A 12676-nucleotide genomic window follows, 5' to 3' on the forward strand; every position below is an offset into this window, starting at 1 on the left:
GGTAGTCAGGCAGTGGGAGGGGGAAGATAGGGGCCAGGCTGTTTGGGGAGGCACAGCCTTTCCTACCCAGCCCTCCATACATTTTTTTGGAACCCCTATGTGGCCCTCAGGCCAAAAAGTTTGCCCACCCCGGTGTAGACATTTGGGCTTGGGCGGGAGCCCAGGGTTTAAGACCCTGCATAGTGGGAGGGTGCCAGAGCTCAGTCTGCAGCCCAAGCCCGAACATCTACACTGCAATTAAACAGCCCCTCTAGCCTGAGACAGCAGGCACAAGCCCGTTTCCTGTTTATAACTGCAGTGTACACATACCCTGAGACTCTCTGCCACTTTTTTTGTAGTCTTTTTGTAGTCAATATTTGAACTGCTATTCTCATAAATTCTGGCTTGAACAGAGCTGATCTTTCCAGCTACTGTGTTGACATGAATATTCTCTGAGCACATGACAGTGAGCACCTGTTCCCCTGCAGGTATTTAACCATGCTGAAATGAGAACTCATTGTCATATCTAGTATCAGCTGTATGTAACGATCTATTCCCCCTGTGTGCTTAGCAGAGTTCATGGTGTGTGTAAAATAATCCCCTTGCTGGCTGCCTGTGACCAGGTTCCTCCCAGGCATATATTCCACTAAGTCAACCTTTGCCAGAGCGACAGCTTGTGATTGAAGCAACCCCTTCTGTACAAACCGATATTAAAAGCATTTCTTAGCCTATTGTCTCTGCAGAGTCTGTGCATAACTCTTGGCAATCTGCCATTCAGCAAGGGTGCAGGTGCTACTGTCTGCTGTTTTAAATCCTTGAAATACAAGACTGATTGTGAACATCTTTTAGAGCCTGTGCACTGGGAAACTGAAAAAAGACTCTGGCATTGCTTTGTGTTCACACTAAAGGTGGTCTGTACTGATTTATCAGAATTAGCAATTGCTGGGGATCTTTAATATATAACAAGGACTCTGTGTGTGTGTGTTTTAATTGCAGGTGGGGAGGTGTTAATGAAACTCCAGCACTTTCTAGACACTCAAAGCTTCTACAGCAGAAATGTGCTGCAATGTGCATAATAGGGCCATGCAAATTCTGTCTCGAGAACTGATGCTGATTACTTTTCTGTACTCTGTTCTACTGTAGTTTTTAGTGGTGCTTGACACAGTTGGTTATTCTAATCAGAAGGTGCTCCCTGACTATTTGCTTAGTATATTGCTTATCAGATTTTTGCATGACTGCTGTGGAGTGGCCTTATACTACATAGCTCAAAGCAACTGTAGTGCTGATGACAAAGCCCTGGCTGGGATGATTTAATTGGGGATTGGTCCTGCTTTGAGCAGGGGGTTGGACTAGATGACCTTTAGGGGTCCCTTCCAACCCTGATATTCTATGATTCTATGACTGCTCGTGTGGGATTAGAATCAAAAATTGAGGAAAAATTTGCAGACTGTGCTACTTCTAGATGTGTGTGCATAAGCAAAGTAAAAATAGAGGCTCATGTTAATACTTGCCTGTCTATATGGCTGTACTTCAAAGGGTGAGACCAATTATAAAATCAGGCAACTAGCTGAAATGACATGTCACATTCTTAGCTGCCATCTAACTTGCTTAACAGAGGTGCCTAATCTGTTGGCACTATTAAGACAAGCATTATTTCTATTAAAAGTTTTACAAATTATAAAATGTTGCTCACATATTGAGCATAAGCTAATATGGGTTTGAATAAAAAAAATATTTTCCTCAAATTCTGAAGTGAGAGTTTTACCAACTAAATTTGTATTTGGTATCTATCAAAAACTGCAGCTAAATGTCACAGTTCAAATTCTAGCAATATATCCGAGCAGGTCATCTTATTCCTGTCAACATACATTACATTGTATTCATCAACACTGAACTTAATCTGCCATTGTGGTGATAGGTGTCTTCAGAGTTTCACACTCTCATAGAATATTAGGGTTGGAAGGGACCTCAGGAGGTCATCTAGTCCAACCCCCTGCTCAAAAGCAGGACCCATACCCAATTAAATCATCCCAGCCAGGGCTTTGTCAAGCCTGACCTTAAAAACTTCTAAGGAAGGAGATTCCACCACCTCCCTAGGCAACGCATTCCAGTGTTTCACCACCCTCCTAGTGAAAAAGTTTTTCCTAATATCCAACCTGAACCTTCCCCACTGCAACTTGAGACCATTACTCCTTGTCCTGTCCTCTTCCACCACTGAGAATAGTCTAGAACCATCCTCTCTGGAACTACCTCTCAGGTAGTTGAAAGCAGCTATCAAATCCCCCCTCATTCTTCTTTTCTGCAGACTAAACAATCCCAGGTCCCTCAGCCTCTCCTCATAACTCATGTGTTCCAGACCCCTAATCATTTTTGTTGCCCTTCGCTGGACTCTCTCCAATTTATCCACATCCTTCTTGTAGTGTGGGGCCCAAAACTGGACACAGTACTCCAGATGAGGCCTCACCAATGTCAAATAGAGGGGGACGATCACATCCTTCGATCTGCTCGCTATGCCCCTACTTATACATCCCAAAATGCCATTGGCCTTCTTGGCAACAAGGGCGCACTGCTGGCTCATATCCAGCTTCTCGTCCACTGTCACCCCTAGGTCCTTTTCCGCAGAACTGCTGCCTAGCCATTCGGTCCCTAGTCTGTAGCTGTGCATTGGGTTCTTCCGTCCTAAGTGCAGGATCCTGCACTTATCCTTATTGAACCTCATCAGATTTCTTTTGGCCCAATCCTCCAATTTGTCTAGGTCCCTCTGTATCCTATCTCTGCCCTCCAGTGTACCTACCACTCCTCCCAGTTTAGTATCGTCCGCAAATTTGCTGAGAGTGCAATCCACACCATCCTCCAGATCATTTATGAAGATATTGAACAAAACCGACCCCTGGGGCACTCCACTTGACACCGGCTGCCAACTAGACATGGAACCATTGATCACTACCCGTTGAGCCCGACAATCTAGCCAACTTTCTACCCACCTTATGGTGCATTCATCCAGCCCATACTTCCTTAACTTGCTGACAAGAATACTGTGGGAGACCGTGTCAAAAGCTTTGCTAAAGTCAAGAAACAATATATACACTGCTTTCCCTTCATCCACAGAACCAGTAATCTCATCATAGAAGGCGATTAGATTAGTCAGGCATGACCTTCCCTTGGTGAATCCATGCTGACTGTTCCTGATCACTTTTCTCTCATGTAAGTGCTTCAGGATTGATTCTTTGAGGACCTGCTCCATGATTTTTCCGGGGACTGAAGTGAGGCTGACTGGCCTGTAGTTCCCAGGATCCTCCTTCTTCCCTTTTTTAAAGATTGGCACTACATTAGCCTTTTTCCAGTCATCCGGGACTTCCCCTGTTCGCCACGAGTTTTCAAAGATAATGGCCAATGGCTCTGCAATCACAGCTGCCAGTTCCTTTAGCACTCTCGGATGCAACTCATCTGGCCCCATGGACTTGTGCACGTCCAGTTTTTCTAAATAGTCCCTAACCACCTCTTTCTCCACAGAGGGCTGGCCATCTATTCCCCATGTCGTGATGCCCAGCACAGCAGTCTGGGAGCTGACCTTGTTCGTGAAGACAGAGGCAAAAAAATCATTGAGTACATTAGCTTTTTCTACATCCTCCGTCACTAGGTTGCCTCCCTCATTCATTAAGGGGCCCACACTTTCCTTGGCTTTCTTTTTGTTGCCAACATACCTGAAGAAACCCTTCTTGTTACTCTTAACATCTCTCACTAGCTGCAGCTCCAGGTGCGATTTGGCCCTCCTAATTTCATTCCTACATGCCCGAGCAATATTTTTATACTCTTCCCTGGTCATATGTCCAACCTTCCACTTCCTGTAAGCTTCTTTTTTATGCTTAAGATCCGCTAGGATTTCACCGTTAAGCCAAGCTGGTCGCCTGCCATATTTACTATTCTTTCGACTCATCGGGATGGTTTGTCCCTGTAACCTCAACAGGGATTCCTTGAAATACAGCCAGCTCTCCTGGACTCCTTTCCCCTTCATGTTAGTCCCCCAGGGGATCCTACCCATCCGTTCCCTGAGGGAGTCGAAGTCTGCTTTCCTGAAGTCCAGGGTCCGTATCCTGCTGCTTACCTTTCTTCCCTGTGTCAGGATCCTGAACTCAACCAACTCATGGTCACTGCCTCCCAGATTCCCATCCACTTTTGCTTCCCCTACTAATTCTTCCCAGTTTGTGAGCAGCAGGTCAAGAAAAGCTCCCCCCCTAGTTGGCTCCTCTAGCACTTGCACCAGGAAATTGTCCCCTACGCTTTCCAAAAACTTCCTGGATTGTCTATGCACCGCTGTACTGCTCTCCCAGCAGATATCAGGAAAATTGAAGTCACCCATGAGAACCAGGGCATGCGATCTAGTAGCTTCTGCGAGCTGCCAGAAGAAAGCCTCATCCACCTCATCCCCCTGGTCCGGTGGTCTATAGGAGACTCCCACCACGACATCACCCTTGTTGCTCACACTTCTAAACTTAACCCAGAGACACTCAGGTTTTTCTGCAGTATCGTACTGGAGCTCTGAGCAGTCATACTGCTCCGTTACATACAGTGCTACTCCCCCACCTTTTCTGCCCTGCCTGTCCTTCCTGAACAGTTTATAACCATCCATGACAGTACTCCAGTCATGTGAGTTATCCCACCAAGTCTCTGTTATTCCAATCACGTCATAATTCCTTGACATCACCAGGACCTCCAGTTCTCCCTGCTTGTTTCCAAGGCTTTGTGCATTCGTATATAAGCACTTGAGATAATCTGCTGATCGCCCCTCATTCTCAGTATGAGGCAGGAGCCCTCCCCTCACAGACCTTCCTGCCTGTGCTTCCTCCCGGTATCCCGCTTTCCCACTTACCTCAGGGCTTTGGTCTCCTTCCCCCGGTGAACCTAGTTTAAAGCCCTCCTCACTAGGTTAGCTAGCCTGCTCGCAAATATGCTCTTCCCTCTCTTCGTAAGGTGGAGCCTGTCTCTGCCCAGCACTCCTCCTTCATGGAACACCATCCCATGGTCAAAGAATCCAAAGCCTTCTCTCCGACACCACCTGCGTAGCCATTCGTTGACTTCCACTATTCGGCGGTCCCTACCCAGGCCTTTTCCTTCCACGGGGAGGATGGACAAGAACACCACCTGCGCCTCAAACTCCTTTATCCTTCTTCCCAGAGCCACGTAGTCTGCAGTGATCTGCTCAAGGTCATTCTTGGCAGTATCATTGGTGCCCACGTGGAGAAGCAGGAAGGGGTAGCGATCAGAGGGCTTGATGAGTCTCGGCAGTCTCTCCGTCACATCGCGAATCTTAGCCCCCGGCAAGCAGCAGACTTCTCGGTTTTCCCGGTCAGGGCGGCAGATAGATGACTCAGTCCCCCGGAGGAGAGAGTCCCCGACCACCACCACCCGCCTCCTTCTCTTGGGAGTGGTGGTCGTGGAACCCCCCATCTCAGGACAGCGCATCTCATGCCTTCCAACCAGCGGAGTCTCCTTCTGCTTTCTCCCCCCAGACGTATCATCTGGTCCACTCTCCGCAACGGTACCTGTGGAGAGAACATGAAAGTGGTTAGTTACCTGTGTCCGCGTTGCTGGAACCCGGACATTCCCCTTTCTTCTTCTGGAGGTCACATGTTGCCAAGCTTCATCACTGGCCTCTTGGCTCCGCTGTGCAACCTGCTCTAAATCTTTAGAGCTTTGTGCCCATAGAAGCATATCCTGACTTTTGTCCAGAAAATTCTCCATTTCTCGTATGCAACGCAGGGTCGTTATCTGTTGCTCCAGACCTTCAATCTTCTCTTCCAGTATGGAGACCAGCTTGCACTTTGTACACACAAAGTCGCTTCTGTCCTGTGGAAGAAAGACAAACATGGCACATCCCGTGCAGGTCACAATAGCTGAAACCCTCCCTTCCATACCACCTTCTTACTATGAGCTTCCTCAGAGAAGTTGGCAAGATGTAAGCCTCACTGGGCTCACTCCAGGCGAACTCCCAGGCAAACTCCTGCTGTGTGCTGCTCTGCTGTCCCCTGCTGCTCAGCTGGTTCGCGACGCTCTGGCTATTTTTAAACAGCCAGGCTCCCCTGAAACAAACAAACAGACAGCCCCACTGCCCGCCCCCTGCAGGCTACCAGCCAATCAGACACTCGCTCAGGCTCTCACACTGCCCTCCCAGCAAACACACGCTCGGATACTTACTCAGCAAACACGCACTCGGATACTCACCAATCCCAGGCAAACTCCTGCTGTGTGCTGCTCTGCTGTCCCCCGCTGCTCAGCTGGTTTGCTGCCGCTCAGCTGGTTCGCGAAGCTCTGGCGCGAAGTTCTCTCTCTCTTCTCCCCCCCCGTATTGATTCATGTAAAGATGGGGGCAGTCCCTGTGTGCCCCATTGCAGCCCAGTATGGCACTGCAGGTGTGCTCCACCTTAATTTCCCCAAGTGAACCATAAATTCACTTTAGCTGACCAGGGCAAGGAGACACCAATGCATATTAGCCAAATAGCATGTCCCCCTTTTAATAAAATTTCAGGGCAGGAAACATTACAACAAAATAGTTTATCAGGACCTGGTACAGAGTTCCTAAACAATGTCCAAAAACCCATGTCTGAGAGTCAGGTTTGGCTTGTCTCCTGATGCTTGAGAGAGAGAACTCCACCTCTGCAGCCTGCCTGGCCTCTACTCCACTTGCTCCATGGGCCCTGGCCTGTTTCTGTTTACAGGGCTCAGCCCCTAGGTGGGACTGAACTTCCTTGATTATCCCCAGGCTGTAGGCTCTGGCCTGTGCCTTAGAGGCCTAGTACAGTTTTCCCCATACACTTCTTTCACAATTCCCCTAAATCCTGTCTGATCTTGCTACCTTTATTTCTTTTTTCAATCATTAACACATTAAACACTAGTCCCAGCAGGGCTCTTTTGGAAACCCTGTTGATTAATCTTAGTCTGATCAAATTCTTCAGTTTCTAATAGGGCTGTCAAGTGATTTAAAAAAAATCATGGTTAATTGTGCAATTGAAAAGATTAATTGCTTATTTAAACAATAATAAATACTATTTAAATATTTTGGATGTTTTCTACATATATTGATTTCAATTACATCACAGTGTAACAGTGTTGTACAGTGCTTACTTTATATTTTTAATTACAAATATTTGCACTGTAATAAAGAAATAGTATTTCAATTCACCTAATACAAGTACTGTAGTGCAATCTCTTTATCATGAAAGTTGAACTTACAAATGTAGAATTATGTACAAAAAAACTACTCAAAAGTAAAACTTTAGAGCCTACAAGTCCACTCAGTCCTACTTCTTGTTCAACCAATAGCTAAAACAAACAAGTTTGTTTACATTTGCAGGAGATAATGCTGCCTGCTTCTTGTTTACAATGTCACCTGAAAGTGAGAACAGGCATTTGCATGGCACTTTTGTAGCTGGCATTGCAAGGTATTTATGTGCCAGATATGCCAAACGTTTGTATGCCTCTTGTGCTTTGGCCACCATTCCAGAGGACAGTTACATAACAAAAAAATTCTACATTGTAAATTGCACCTTCACAATAAAGAGATTGCACAACAGTACTTGCATGAGGTGATTGAAAAATACTTTGTTTTGTTTATCATTTTTACAGTGAAAATATTTGTAATAAAGAATGATGCAAAGTAAACACTGTATACTTTGTATTCTGTGTTGTAATTGAAGTCAATATATTTGAAAATGTAGAAAAACATCCAAAAATATTTAATACATTTAAATTGGTATTCTATTATTGTTTAACAATGCAATTAAAACTGTGATTAATTGTGATTAACATTTTAAACCATGATTAATCTTTTTAATTAATCGTGTGAGTCAACTGCAATTAATTGATAGCCCTAGTTTCTAAACATTTGCCATTGAAATGGCTTGTCACCTCTGAAAATCAGGTCAATAAGGACCTTTTTAAAGAAAGGGAAGAGTGCTGTGTTGCTGGATTTTTTGTTTGTTTAAAGCAAAGTAGCCTCATGTCTGGCTTTCTTCTGCTCCTTGCAGCTAGCTCCTGTGCAGAGCAGTCATGTTGCAGCTATAAAGCAGGGGAGATGTGGAATAACTTTGACCTACAAATGTGCAATGGGCCACGTGCACAAGCCACATATCTCAATGAGCTGTCTGAAAAAACTAGTGTGTTTGTGATTAGACAATCATTGTTAGTGCTGAACATTGCGTGTGTGAAAACAAACTTGACAACTGAAAAAAAAACAATAAAAATATGAACCGTTGTATTTAATGTAAGCTTGAGCTGTGTCTTGACATGCTTGTGGCTAAATAGTACAGCAGAACCAGACCTGTCCCATGTATTGTGTTCAAAGAAAGGGTGAGGCTTTAATTTTTAGTGTGGCTCCACCTAGCAGAGCCAGAGAAATAATGGATGCAATCCACCTACAAATCCTCTAGCTGAAGTTCGCTGTCCACTGGTGTTGTGGGAGGATTCCTAAGAACATGACTCAGTGGGTAGTGGCTCTCACTCTGCTGCTAACAAACACACTGTGTCCTTTCTACTTATCAGCTGAACTGAACTGGCTTCTCCTTACACACATGGATGGTTAACTTGATTTTAGCTAAGCTTGACTACCTGCATTTTAATTATTGTGGTCACAAGGTGGTGCAGCAAGGCGTTTTTTTATAGTAGATATTTTAGACTTAGTTCAGTGATACATGCTGCTGGTTTTTTGTACTTTGATCTGATGGTGCAAAGATGACCAGAATTGTTGCTGTTACAAAGGGGGGGAGAGTGGTTGACAGCAGTTGTACACTGAAACTTAACATATTAAAACCAAGCACGATTGCTGCCTCATCACTTACATTTTGTACTACACTTTGGGAAGACACTTTATATTACACAAGGGAAGTCAATGAGGTGTAGGAGCTAGTGCACAGGACTGGCAGTCAGGAGTCCTAGCATCTGTTCTTAGCTTTGCTATTGACTTGCTGGATGGCCTTCATGTAAGCTCTGTGCTTTTAGTTTTCCCCCCTCTGATAAATTGGGATAATCACCTTTTGTAAAATACTTTCAGAACTTCAGGTGAAGAGCACTACAAAAAGCACAAGTTATTTAGGTCCATATATATACAGCCCTCAATCCTGTTACAACTCCTGTTGACATCAGGGGAAATTACACTACTCAAGGGGGTGGGGGGAGGGAAGGAGAGAGAGTGATATGCTATTGAAACAATGTAATTTTGCTTTCAGTGTGCTGTTGATGATAGTAATGTTGGGAGAAGGGTTCTCTCTCAGAAGCAGAGTAGCAGCCGTGTTAGTCTGTATCCGCAAAAAGAAAAGGAGTACTTGTGGCACCTTAGAGACTATCAGATTTATTTGAGCAAAAGCTTTTGTGAGCTACAGCTAAGTGAGCTGTAGCTCACGAAAGCTTATGCTCAAATAAATTTGTTAGTCTCTAAGGTGCTACAAGTACTCCTTTTCTTCTTTCAGAAGCAGGAAGTCAAAAAGATACGGTGAGTAAATAGACCCTCCAATGAAGGTAAACTTGTTCTACGGTCTTGTTAGCATCTGCCAAATCTTCAGTTTTCTTTATACAATATGTACCCATGGCACTTTCCATCTTGCTCTGGCTATTGTTTTCTACAAAGCACCCTCTGTTTGCTATGTAAACTCATCTCGGTGGAATTCCTATCCAGTCCAGTATCCTGTCTCCGATAGTGTCCAGTTCCATGTGATCCAGAGGAAGGTGTAAGAACCCTGCCGTGGGATTGTTTGCCTCTCTTTCATTGTCTTCTCCTAATCTCTAATAACTAGAGACTGACTTGAAGCCCGGGAGCATGAGGCTTAATATCCTTTCCAGATTTTTGTTAGCATTAACTACTAATTCATGGAAGTATTATGACCTGTGTTTATGCAGGAGGACAGACTGGATCACAATGATTCCTTCTTAAAATCCATAATTCTAGATAGTTATCCATATAGGAGTCAATTCTTTTTTGAATCTGTACTCAAAGACATCCTGTGATGATGTGCAGGTAGTCTAGTTACGTGGTGTGGAAAAATACTTCCTTTTTATCCTTTTTACATGTCTGTAAAGCGCCAGGTCTCTGTCCTGTGGAGTTTACAGTCTACATAGACAACAAATAGATGAAGGATGGAATGCAACAAAACAACAAAGTGATCTGTTAAGTTTGAGGTAGTATTAGTTTATTTTTGTGGAGAAAGATTTAAAGATGTTTGTTTCCTTCATACTACTTTAGGAGCAGGATTTGGAGCTGATAATCCTCTTGGAAGAAGTGAGTTTGAAGGCTGTGGAAGTAGGTACAGACCTATTCAGGAAGGTGTTTCCAGGCATATGGACTCACAGGAAGGAGGCACAGAGGCAAACCTGATACATATGTACAAGCCATTCCTAAGTCTGTGCAGGTGGGAGAAGAGATTGCCACCGCTACCACCAGGGAAGGCTTGAATTAGTGTTTTGATACTTTACCTGCTGCCAGAAACTTGCTCTGGTAATTTACCATGCATGTGAGCTGAAAATAGGCAGAAGCCAGACTTTTTGCTGCCTGTACTAGGTACTGCTAAGAGAGAAATAGCGTAGTGGCTGTGGCTGCATTTGGCTTCCCACTCAGATGGATTGTAGTGTGTTTGTTTTTCTCAACAGGTGACTTAAATGTATTTACATGGCTGCCAAACAGCTAGGTTGTTTGTATTCCTCTTTATTTAATGATTCCTCTTTATTTAATGTAACAGAGTAGCTAGTATGTTATCAAGGGTGGATCCCTACTAGACAAAACTTTGCTAGTTACTGTCCTTTAACTATGTATAATCAGTTGCAAGGTAAATGGGGTAGAATAAAAATATAGGTTTCAGAGTAACAGCCGTGTTAGTCTGTATTTGCAAAAAGAAAAGGAGTACTTGTGGCACCTTAGAGACTAACCAATTTATTTGAGCATAAGCTTTCGTGAACTATAGCTCACTTCATCGGATGCATACTGTGGAAAGTGTAGAAGATCTTTTTATACACACAAAGCATGAAAAAATACCTCCCCCCACCCCACTCTCCTGCTGGTAATAGCTTATCTAAAGTGACCACTCTCCTTACAATGTGTATGATAATCAAGGTGGGCCATTTCCAGCACAAATCCAGGGTTTAACAAGAACGTCTGAGGGGTGGGGGGGGGTAGGAAAAAACAAGGGGAAATAGGCTACCTTGCATAATGAGAGACTGGGAGTGGCTAAGTCATTATGCAAGGTAACCTATTTCCCCTTGTTTTTTCCTACCCCCCCCCCCTCAGACATTCTTGTTAAACCCTGGATTTGTGCTGGAAATGGCCCACCTTGATTATCATACACATTGTAAGGAGAGTGGTCACTTTAGATAAGCTATTACCAGCAGGAGAGTCGGGTGGGGAGAGGTATTTTTTCATGCTTTGTGTGTCTAAAAAGATCTTCTACACTTTCCACAGTATGCATCCGATGAAGTGAGCTGTAGTTCACGAAAGCTTATGCTCAAATAAATTGGTTAGTCGCTAAGGTGCCACAAGTACTCCTTTTCTTTTTAATAAAAATATAGTAATCAAACTGTTCCTAGCATGACTTTAAAAGTGAAGGTAATTAGCATTGGAAAAATGTCCTGAGGACTGTGGTAGATTCTCTATTACTGAAAGTAAAGGAGTACTAGTGGCACTTTAGAGACTAACCAATTTATTTGACCATAAGCTTTCGTGAGCTATAGCTCACTTCACTGGATGCATTCAGTGGAAAATACAGTGAGGAGATTTACATACACACAGACCATGAAAAAATGGGTGTTATCATACACACTGTAAGGAGAGTGATCACTTAAGATGAGCTATTACCAGCAGGAGGGCGGGGGGGGGGGAGAAAACCTTTTGTAGTTATAATCAAGGTGGGCCATTTCCAGCAGTTAACAGGAACGTCCGAGGAGCGGGGGCGGGGAGGGAAATAGTTTTACATTGTGTAATGACACATCCACTCCCAGTCTCTATTCAAGCCTAAGTTAATTGTATCCAGTTTGCAAATTAATTCCAATTCAGCAGTCTCTCGTTGGAGTCTGTTTCTGAAGTCTTTTTGTTGTAATATAGAGACTTTTAGGTCAGAAATTGAGTGACCAGAGAGATTGAAGTGTTCTCTGACTGGTTTATGAATGTTATAATTCTTGACATCTGATTTGTGTCCATTTATTCTTTTACGTAGAGACTGTCCAGTTTGACCAATGTACATGGCAGAGGGGCATTGCTGGCACATATCACATTGGTAGATGTGCAGGTGAATGAGCCTCTGATAGTGTGGCTGATGTGATTAGGCCCTATGATGGTGTCCCCTGAATAGATATGTGGACACAGCTGGCAATGGGCTTTGTTGCAAGGATAGGTTCCTGGGTTAGTGGTTCTGTTGTGTGGTGTGTGGTTGCTGGTGAGTATTTGCTTCAGGTTGGGGGGCTGTCTGTAGGCAAGGACTGGCCTGTCTCCCAAAATCTGTGAGACTGATGGGTCGTCCTTCAGGATAGGTTGTAGATTCTTGATGATGCATTGGAGAGGTTTTATTTGGGGGCTGAAGGTGATGGCTAGTGGTGTTCTGTTATTATCTTGGACCTGTCCTGTAGTAGGTGACTTCTGGGTACACTTCTGGCTCTGTCAATCTGTTTCTTCACTTCAACAGGTGGGTATTGTAGTTGTAAGAATGCTTGATAGAGATCTTAT

Source organism: Caretta caretta, chromosome 7 (genome assembly GCF_965140235.1).
Source record: "Caretta caretta isolate rCarCar2 chromosome 7, rCarCar1.hap1, whole genome shotgun sequence".
Taxonomy (NCBI): domain Eukaryota; kingdom Metazoa; phylum Chordata; order Testudines; family Cheloniidae; genus Caretta; species Caretta caretta.